Raw genomic sequence first — 10282 nt, forward strand, 5'->3', positions numbered from 1 at the left:
GCCCTGACAGAGACTCAGTCAACACTAATGTGTATACAGATACTTTTTTTAAACAACAATACAAAAGTAAGAATGGTTTGTGTTTGCTGCAGAAAACTTCTAACTTATTCCTGCTCTGCTTCTGACTTTCTTGCAATCTTGGGAAAAGTCACACTGTCTCTCTGTGCCCCAGTTATGAACTTGTACAATGGGGAATGACATCATGTACCTCACAGCACTCATGTGAGCATAAATTATTTCGAACTTTTGAGCATGAGCATGACACTTACATAAGGTACGTTGCCACATAAGCACATCAAATAGCATTTAGCTTAAGGTTTGAAATGCTCTGCATATTACTACTACAACAACCTTGGAATGAAAAATAAATATTGGAAAAGGAAAACATCTGAAACACAGCTAAGTAAATTGTCCTTATCTCTGAGCAAAGAAACACCCAACTAGAGAAGGCCCAGCAGAGGAGCAGGAGACCTGTGCAGTCTCCTCCACTGCACCCCATATGTAGGGTTGATCAAAAAACAAAATCAAAACCAAACTAATAAAAAAAAAAAGACAAAAAATACCATGGAGGTGCAGGGGTGGAATATGACACAATGATGCTTGACAGCAGCATACAAATTTATGCCACACTGAATTCATACAATTCTCAAATGGACAGCAGATCTTAAACACAACTTAAGCTCAGCAGTATAAAACATTATTACAGTATAAAAATTATTAATATCTATTATCTGACTCTGGACGTCAAGTGGAAGAGTGCTAGAAAGGACTGTTAGCCATACAGGTTTTACAGGCTTTAATTGTTGTCTTGACCTATGTCATGACTTTAAGGAGGTCAGTAATTTTCAGGCCCGAAGCAACCTGCAACTATATATCTCAGAGCATCAGTGTGGTTGCCCTGACAATGCCTCTGAGGGAAACTCAGGACAGCAGAGCAGTGTGCCCAGTGGTACCATAGCCCACTGCAATATTAGCTTTAATCTTTCCTCTTTTGTGCAAAAAGCATAAATATGAGTGTTTCACTCTGATCACAAACTTGCCCTATGCTACCCCAAACTTTTTGCTGCCATTGGAGTGTTTGTGATACACTGCCAACTGCATTGGAAGGTCAGAGACAGCTCTGGTTTTATCCAAGCAGATACCTGGCTGGCGAGGATAATTCCTGACTTTGGTGTAGTGGCAGCCTTCAGTTTTTGCTATATCTTGGATGCAATATTTCTCCAGTGCCATGAAACACGAGGACAAGACAGCTTGTGTCAGCAATTCTTTCCCAGATGTGGCAGGAATGCCAGCAAAACGTAATCATAAAAATCATAGAATCATTTATGTTGGAAAAGGCCTTTAAGATCATTGAGTCCAACCATTAACCCAGGACAGCTAAGGCCACCACTATGTCCCTAAGCACCACATCTACATGTTTTTTAAATACCTCCAGGGATGGTGGCTTAACCACTACCCTGGGCAGCCTGTTCCAATGTTTAAGCACCCTTTTGATGAGGAAATTTTTCCTAATATCTGATCTAAACATCCCCTGGCCCAACTCGAGGCCATTTCCTCTTGTCCTGTCACTAGTTACTTGGGAGAAGAGACTGACAGCCACCGCGCTACAACCTCCTTTCAGGTAGCTGTAGAGAGTTATAAAGTCTCCCCTGAGCCTCCTCCTCTCCAGGCTAAACACCCTCAGTTCCCTCCGCCGCCTATCCTAAGACTTGTGCTCCAGATCCTTCACCAGCTTTGTTGCCCTTCTGTGGACACACTCCAAACACAATGTCTTTCTTGCAGTCAGTGGCCCAAAACTGGTTTTTGAGGTGCAGCCTCACCAGTGCCAAGTACAGGGAGACAACAATTTCCCTGCTCCTTCTGGCCACGGTTTCTGGTACAAGCCAGGTTGCTGTTGGCTTTTTGGCCACCTGAGCACACTACTGGCTCATATTCAGCTGGCTGTTGACCAAAACCCCTTGTCCTTTTCTGCTTGGCAGCTTTCCAGATGCTTTTCCCCAAGCCTGTGGTGTTGCCTGGGGTTGCTGTGACCCAAATGCAGGGTGCAGGACCTGGCAATAAGCTTTGTTGATCCTCATACAGTTGGCCTCATCCTATCAGTCCAGGCTGTCCAGATACACCTCTGTAGAGCCTTCCTACACTCAAACAGATCAACACTTCCCCCTACCCCCAAACCCCCAAATAGTGTAATTTGCAAACTTACTGAGACTGTACTTGATCCCTTCATCCAGATCATTGACAAAGATTTTAATAAAGATATTAAACAGAACTGGCCCCAGTACTGAGCCCTGGGGAATGCCACTTGTAACCAGCTGCCAACTGGATTTATCTCCTTTCACCACAACTCTTTGGGCTCAGCCATATAGCCAGTTTTTTACCCAGTGTAGAGTACACCCATCCCAGCCAGGAGCAGCTAGTTTCTCCAGAAGAATGCTGTGGGAGGTGGTGTCCAAGGTTTTACTAAAGTCTAGGTAGACATCATCCACAGCCTTTCCCTGAGCCTGCTTAGGCAGGTCACCTTGTCATAGAAGGAGATCAGGTTTCTCAAGCAGGACCTGCCTTCCATAAACCCATGCTGGCTGGGTCTGATTCCCCAGTTGTCCTGCCGGTGCTGCATGATGGCACTCAGGGTGATCTGCTCCGTAACCTTTCCTGGCACCGAGGTCAGGCTGACATGCGTGTGGTTCTCCAGATCCTCCTTCCGGCCCTTCTTGTAGGTGGGCACTACACTGGGTAACCTCCAGTCCTCTGGATCTCTCCAGTTGGCCAGTTAGCTCCCTCAGTGCCCTTGGGTGGTTCCTATCTGGCCCCATAGGCTTGTGTGTACCTAAGGGTATAGCAGGTGGCTAACCATTTCCCCTTGGATTATGGGGGCATCAGTCTGCTCCCCATTTCTGCCTTCCAGCTCTGGGGGCTGGGTATTTGGAGAGCAACTGGTCTTACCATTAAAGTCTGAGGCAAGGCATGAAGTAACTCAGCCTTTGTCACTGTGTTTCTCCCCGCATTCAATAAAGGATGGAGGTTCTCCTTAGCCCTCCTTTTGCTGATAATGTATCTATAGAAACATCTTTTATTGCCTTTTATGGCAGTAGGCAGACTGAATTCTAGTGGGGCTTTGGCCCTTCTAATCTCCCTGCATGACCTCACGACACCCTTGTAGTCCTGAGTTGCCTGCTCCTTCTTCCATAGGCCATAAACTCTCCTTTTTGCCCTGAGCCCCAGCCCCAGCCCTGCTCAGCCAGGCCGGCCGCCTGCCCCGCTGGCTCACCCTTCGGCACATGTTTGTAAACAGCATGTTTGTAAACATGTTTGTAAACAGCAGGTCCAGTGGGGCATCTTCCTGAGCTGGCTCACTGACCCGCTGTGTCGGGAAGTTATCCTACACCCACACCAGGAACCTCCCAGACTGTTTCCTCTCTGCTGTATTGTATTTCCAGCAGACACGTGATAAGCTGAAGTCCCCCATGAGAACAAGGGCTAGCGACTGGGAAGCTTCTCCCAGCTGTTTATAGCATATGTTGTCTGCCTCTTCATCCTGTCTGGGTGGGCTGTAACAGACTCCCACCATGATACCTGCCTTGTTGGCCTTCCCCCGATCCTTCCCCATAAACACGTAACTGTATTGTCACCATCATCAAGCTCTGGACAATCAGAACATTTCCCTAACATGCAGGGCTACCCCACTGCCTCTCCTTCCTTGCCTAACCCTCCTGAAGAGTTCATAGCCATCCACTGCAGCATTTCATTTGCGCATCATCACACCTGTGACAACTGAGTAAGTCAAGGTGGGTGACACTCTGCTGGAAGGACAGCTGCTGGCCATGCTCACGTCTTCTCCCTGCCTCTTACTGGGGCTCACAGCTGGGGCTCCAACCCCTCCTTGTGTTCCTGGCTCCAGCTGGCCATGGTGCAGCAGCCCTCTCTGGTGGCTCTATTTTCTATCCCGCAAAAAGCATGCCTGATAACTCACCTGTGAGACAGCTTGGGCAGCAGCAGTGCTCACCCTCCCAATGACTGGCATGTGGGGCTATGCCTGCTGGTCAGGTCTAAGGATGAGTCAGTCCCTGAGCATGCATATGGTGGGCTGAAACACCACCAGGCAGCTCCCGAAGCACCCCTTCACCCATTCAAACTTCAGGCAATGAAAAAAAAGTCCTTCCTCCCACTGGAAACTCCTCTGCTTTGCAGTAAGCCTCCTTAGGCATGCCTTGTGTGTTAGCCTGCAGGCGTAGGAGCTGCACTTGCTAGAATAGCTGGACGCAGTAGACCAGTACAGAGACTGTTAAGCCATGAACCCAGATAAAGGATGTCTCCTCTGAAAGGTGACTCAACAAAGAGAAGAAGAAAAGCCAAATCTTACCTGGCAGCAGGAATCCACAGAGATGGTGCCTACCAGTTTTTGTAGGTAAGCTGCCTCTATCGCTTGTGCATATCCATACATGCATGTACAGGCACTCGTCCCAGCTTAGAAGTGGGAAAAATTGGAGGGGAAAATCACGTCTCAGGAATTGTCCTCTCTAGGGATGGTACATGTTATACTGGAGGGAGAGAAAGGGAGAAGGGTGGGGGAACTTGTTTTGTCTCTTGTTTTGCCTGAGCACTTGGTATTTGTCTCCCCCCCATCCTCCTCCCACACCTCCTCACTTTTTTCTTCCTTTCTCCCCTCCTATCAACTCCAGGACATTGAGTGCATGGGCAAAACAAAAACACTGGGTGCCCTAGCTTGAAATCCTGAAGAGCATGTAAACCCTTCTGGGGGTATTTTTCTTTGTAAGTTGCTGTAAGTTTAATGGGGCACGTGACAAAGCTTTGTGGAGAGGAAAAACCCCCAAATCCTGACCTTCTTAATTGCTCATTCCCAGAAAGCAAAAGACTTCAAGGGGGAATGAATGGGGGGTGGGGGGCGTGGGGGGGTGGGGGGGGGGTGGCGGGTGGGGTAGGTAGGATGTAGAGTTAACAGGTGATCCACAGATCTTTCCCATCCAGAGCTTGGTCCTTCCTGCTATGCCCAGTAGTCCTGCTCCCCAAAAGCCTCAGGGCAAAGTCCCCATCAACATGATGTAAAACCATAATGCAAACACTGACTAAAGGAGAGGACAGAATTGAGCAGGAGAGTCAGTCAGGTCCTTTGCCACAATGAAAGGAAAATTTTGCAAACTTCATTCCCACTCTGTGTTTTTCCTGTCACAAGATCCTGGTTACTGAAACAGCAATTATTTACAGATTTGTGTAAAGGTGAAGAACATGACTAGTTCCCAGTGTAGTTGCTTGAGCAGACAGAGGCTATAAATCCTGTCTTCTAACCTGTGAGCTCTAATTATACTAACAGGGAAGTTATTAAAACTACAAATTCTTCTTCCTTTCCCTTTTTTGCTCTCTTCCGCTCTCTGCACCAGGATAAGTTCCCATGACAGCTAAAACCTCACTGACACGCAAAACTGTGCCATGCCAAATACAGTGCCTTGGAACAGGCTTCTGCTTTCCTAGGTTTAATACAAATTATTATCTGTTCCTTCATTATATCTCTATTTTGGTTTCTTAATGCAGCTGGAATTTTATTACACTGCATGTAATTCACATTTTATACTTTAATGTGTCTTATATCCTTACTTGGTGATTTTGGAAACTTGGAAATCTCTTTTCCCTTTTTCTAAGAGATATCAGGGTGCCTAATGGTCCACAGGTATTAGTGATTAGGAGAATTAGTCATTATGAGTTCTTTCAGCCTCTTTCAGAGAACTGCTTCCAGACTGCTTCCTTCAATTATTAGGAAAACTGAGTTTACACAATACGGGTTCTGTATTAGTTTTGCCTGACCTTTAATCTTCATTGCTGACCTTGTTTCCTTTGATGATTTCTTACACAGACTCCAGTTGTTCTGCCACTGGTAACCTTCATCACACTGTACCTTAAAATAGGTGAAGATCATGTTCAGAATCATAAATTCTTTATATAAATCCCTTTCACATACTCCTCCAAGACTCCATTATGTTACAAATCATATTGATGAACATGAGGGCATGGTCCTCTACCCTTATAGAAAAATACCTAAAGAATGGGGTTTTCTTTGCAGCTTAAGATGAAGCAATGCTTTGAAGAACAAGGCCCACAAGATTTAGTACAATCTCCTCATCTTTCCTGGATTTTTGGTTCATTGTAAAACCTCAGCATCAGCTTTCTGTCACAGTTGGGCTTTTAATGCATTTTCTTTATAGAGCTTTCTCTGACTTCTTTACAGGTGTAGATAATATCTTAACTGGAACTTTATCAAAACCACGCTGGGGGATGTATTTTCCATTATGGAATATATATATATATATGAAAATACACTTTCCAGAAGAGCATCGCTATTCCTTTATTAGCTAATTATAGCGGTTCCTCAGAAACAGTCATATTTATGTCCTCTACAATACTTTTCCAAATGCTCAGAGCAAAGGAATACAAGATCCTCACTAAAACTCAGTAAGCTCATTGGGTTGAGAAGGAAGTCCCACCCAAGCAGGAATTTATTAGTCTCCCAGGCCTCCCAGGCCATGGATATTGCATAGAAGGTGATGCAGTACATTGCCTACTACAGTTTACTAACAAGAACTGAGACAGGGGAAAAGAATTGCTAGACATTCCAATACAGGATGCGATGCTTCTTCTGTGTCACTTTTCAGTGCCTCCCACAGCAGAGCACTTCCCAAGAACAACTACACAAAACTCATTGGAAGCTTGCTAGACAATCAATCAGACAAGAAAGGTTTTGCTTTCCCATATTCCTAAAAGAAATTGCTTACTTATGTATACTTACTCTATTTTTGAAACAAAGCCTTTAAAGCAGCTACAGGACAAAGAACCAGACTAAGGCTTGTTCCTCAAGGTCTATGTTCTTTGTATTAGGTAGGAAATTAGAAGCCAGACCACCTTCATTTCTAAAGCACAGGGTTAAATTAATTAGATTTACAAAGTCTAGTCTAGCTATAGTGAATAGCTGTGACAAGAATAATCCTGATTCATAGATGTATCAATACACTAACAAGGTTTGTGGGTCAGTCTTTAAATCATCCAACAACAGATCTCTGAGGGGTAGCTCCAGGGAACTGGCTGCTTCTTCTTCAAGCATATTTCATGAGCAAACGGTAACCTCATAAAGCCTCACCCCCCCTGCCCCCTGCCCCCCCACCAGTGTTCAGAAGCATGAAACTTCACCTTTGTAGAATACTTTTTTTAAAACAAACATATTCCAACAGACTTCTTTAAATCATAAAAGTTTGCTTGTAAAGATAAACTTTACACTGAAATCTGAGTACACACATACCAGCTGCAAAGAAACATTTATTTTTATCTGATAGAAGGATAATAGTGACTTTTAAAAAACATAAAATGTATAAACGGGATTTTGATATACCATATCACCTTAAACTCTGAATTTACATTATTTCTGTGGTGCAACAGAGAACACTTTCCCAAGCCTTAATAATGCGTTGCAAAGCAAAGCCACATAGAAACTCTTGTTAGAATGAGTCCTCAACTACTCAAATTGACACCTCGCCAAATGCTCCTTTATTATTTTATTTAGACTAGCACATAAATACTCCAAGCCTGAGCTGCTCTGCTGTGCCTGGCATGACTTACAGGAAAGGAGAGCCTGCCATGGCAGCAACTGCTTTGTGGCCCAGAGTTGTACTGCGATGATCTCCTAAACTCCTGGAGAGCTCAGCACAGGAGCTAAGATGCAGCAGACAAGGCTGAAAGAGTTCGCTAAATAGTAAGTAATATTTGCATTTGAAAAAGAGGAATTGAACTGTTGATGTTTGCTGAAGGTCATGAAGGAAGTTTGTGCAGAGCTCAGGAAAAACTCAAACAGATCCAGTTCTCCTGAATCCTTGTCTAGAGAGCTCAAGGCATCATGCCACTGTTGAGTCTGGAAATGCAGCTGCCAGAATAAAGGCAACTTAGAAAGCATGATGGCTTAGAAGCAGCTGTTTCTTTCAAAGAAACATCTCTGAGTACTTAAATTTTAGTACAATTTAACTTCCAGAATTTATGAAAAATTTAATTCTGCTAGCTGTGATTCTTGGGGAAATGTGTAGCTTGAAGTCAATGACAAGCAGACACAGTGAAGACATTTACAGGTAACTAGAAAAGCAATCAAGCAATCCAGTTTCACCACCTATACAATTTTAATTGCTTTAGCTATGCTGCTCTGTCGCTGTGGATTCATTATTTCTTGACATTAATTTTTCTCTTCTTGCATGCCCATTCCACATCAAAGATCAAGAGAGAAATAATACACACCAGTTGTCAGAAGCACTCAGAGATTGCTGCGGCAATTTCAGGCTTCAGGATAGTACTCCTTGGCCCAACTAAGGACTTCCAGATCTAGCTGCAAAGAACAGGTTTCTTACCAAAGAACAGCAAAAGCAACAGAAAACTGTTTTAATTATTTTTTGGACCTGGCTAACTTGTTACTGAGATATCCACAGGTCCTTCTGAGAAGTCCCATTACCCTGCTTATCAAATTATTCCTGCCATTCAGATTTTCAGGCCCTTTCATAAGACATCAGGAAGAAGAATTTTCAAAAATAGCAGTTTAGTAAATGCATTTACTACACTCTAACCATAGAACAGTTCTACATTTTCTGTGTCTGTTCTCCATGCTGGGAGCCTAAGGTAATGTACAGGAGCATGTTCAGTGGCTGTAGATTACCTTGAAAGCACTTGCAGAAGGTAATTGTTCAGGTAAAAGAGGTAGGAGGTTTTCCATCCTGAATGATTAGTAAAAAAGCCCCAAATTATTGACCCAGACAAGTTTTGACTAGAATTTTCATGAGAAAAGAAGTAGCATGTATATTTATATTGTACCACACTTTGCTAAGATCCCAGCCAGCCCTGTGAAACCCACTTCCGAGGGTCTATAACAAGAAAGATTAATGAAAGATCCAGTGACTTGACACATCTTTTCAGGGCAGGAAGCATTTGTAGCCACCAGAGCTTTGGGGAGAATTTTAACTTAGAAAAATGTAATAAGAGAAACTGGATTTTGTCCAGCCACTAGGGATTAATACCATTAATCTTAATAAAATCCCATAGCACTTTCTGTAATGCAGATAAGTTCTTTGAAGTAGGTTTAAACCCAAAGACCTTGGCTAGAAATGTGTAAAGAGAAGGTGTGAAGAATTTAACAAAAGAGTTTATTACACAGAAGGTGTTGAATTTGTAGAATATCATGCCTTCGGCAAGCACAGTAATAAACAATTGCCATATGCAAAGGATTGTGAAGTAATTTACCAGCACCAATAACAAAAGTCACTGTAAATGAAGCCATCATGCAGATCAAACAGGAGGAACCTCTGCTTTGTATTTCCCAGCTGCAGACAAGCAGATGTTGAAGCAACCTTTTATCTATATCAGACTTCCAAACCATTACAACTGCATCTATCCCAGATTATTTAGTGATTATAACTAGCAGTCTGGATTGGGTGTGACACAAGCCATCAAAAGCTTAGGTAAAACTTTATACTTGCACGTTTTCTCCAATGGGTCACAAATTAATGTGATGTTAGTATCACCCCTTGGCTGTGAAGCTGCGCAACAAAGTACCTGGCTTTGACAGTCTCCACCTCCACATGCCAGGTTTTTGGGATGTGGTTAAAAACCTCCCTCAGACTGTGTGGGATGCCTACGTCAAGAGTTACAGGCCCCAGCAGTCAGGGCAGCACTTGGCAGTTACACATCCGACTGTCAAATCAATTTGCGGTTCTACATCTACATGAATGACTGACGATATCCAGGGAGTCCATGGTGGCTTGAGGGATAACGTTGATTTCCATAGGATTTTAGTGAGATAATTTAAGAAACATTAAAGAAAGCATTGTTAAACATAATGCCAAGAGTTCTCTGAGATTTCTGTTTTTAGTGAAACATTTAAAGTGGTTTTAGGCAAGTGGATTTGCCTGGGCAATTGAGAGTAATTTGAACACCTGGAAAATGCAACATTTAATTGAGCTGCTACTTACTGCGTCATGGCCTCCTTTATGTTTTACCAGAACCCCAGGAGAGGCATGCTCATGTGTGGTCTCATTAGCAGATTGACTGCTGCTGTTCCGTGTTTTACTGCTCATCTCTTCCCATGGGAACCTCTTGGTGTTTGAAGAGCTCCACAGAGAGTTCGGCGATTTTCAAAGACAAGTGCATTCTTTACCCTTGTAGCCCCTCTTTGTGATGAGGAGTATTGAAGGAAAAGAGGTTTTCTTCACTACTCCAGTTGTATGCTTTTCAGTGGGTAGCTGTGAAT

This window comes from Falco cherrug, chromosome 5, assembly GCF_023634085.1.
Source record: "Falco cherrug isolate bFalChe1 chromosome 5, bFalChe1.pri, whole genome shotgun sequence".
NCBI classification, from domain to species: Eukaryota; Metazoa; Chordata; class Aves; order Falconiformes; family Falconidae; genus Falco; species Falco cherrug.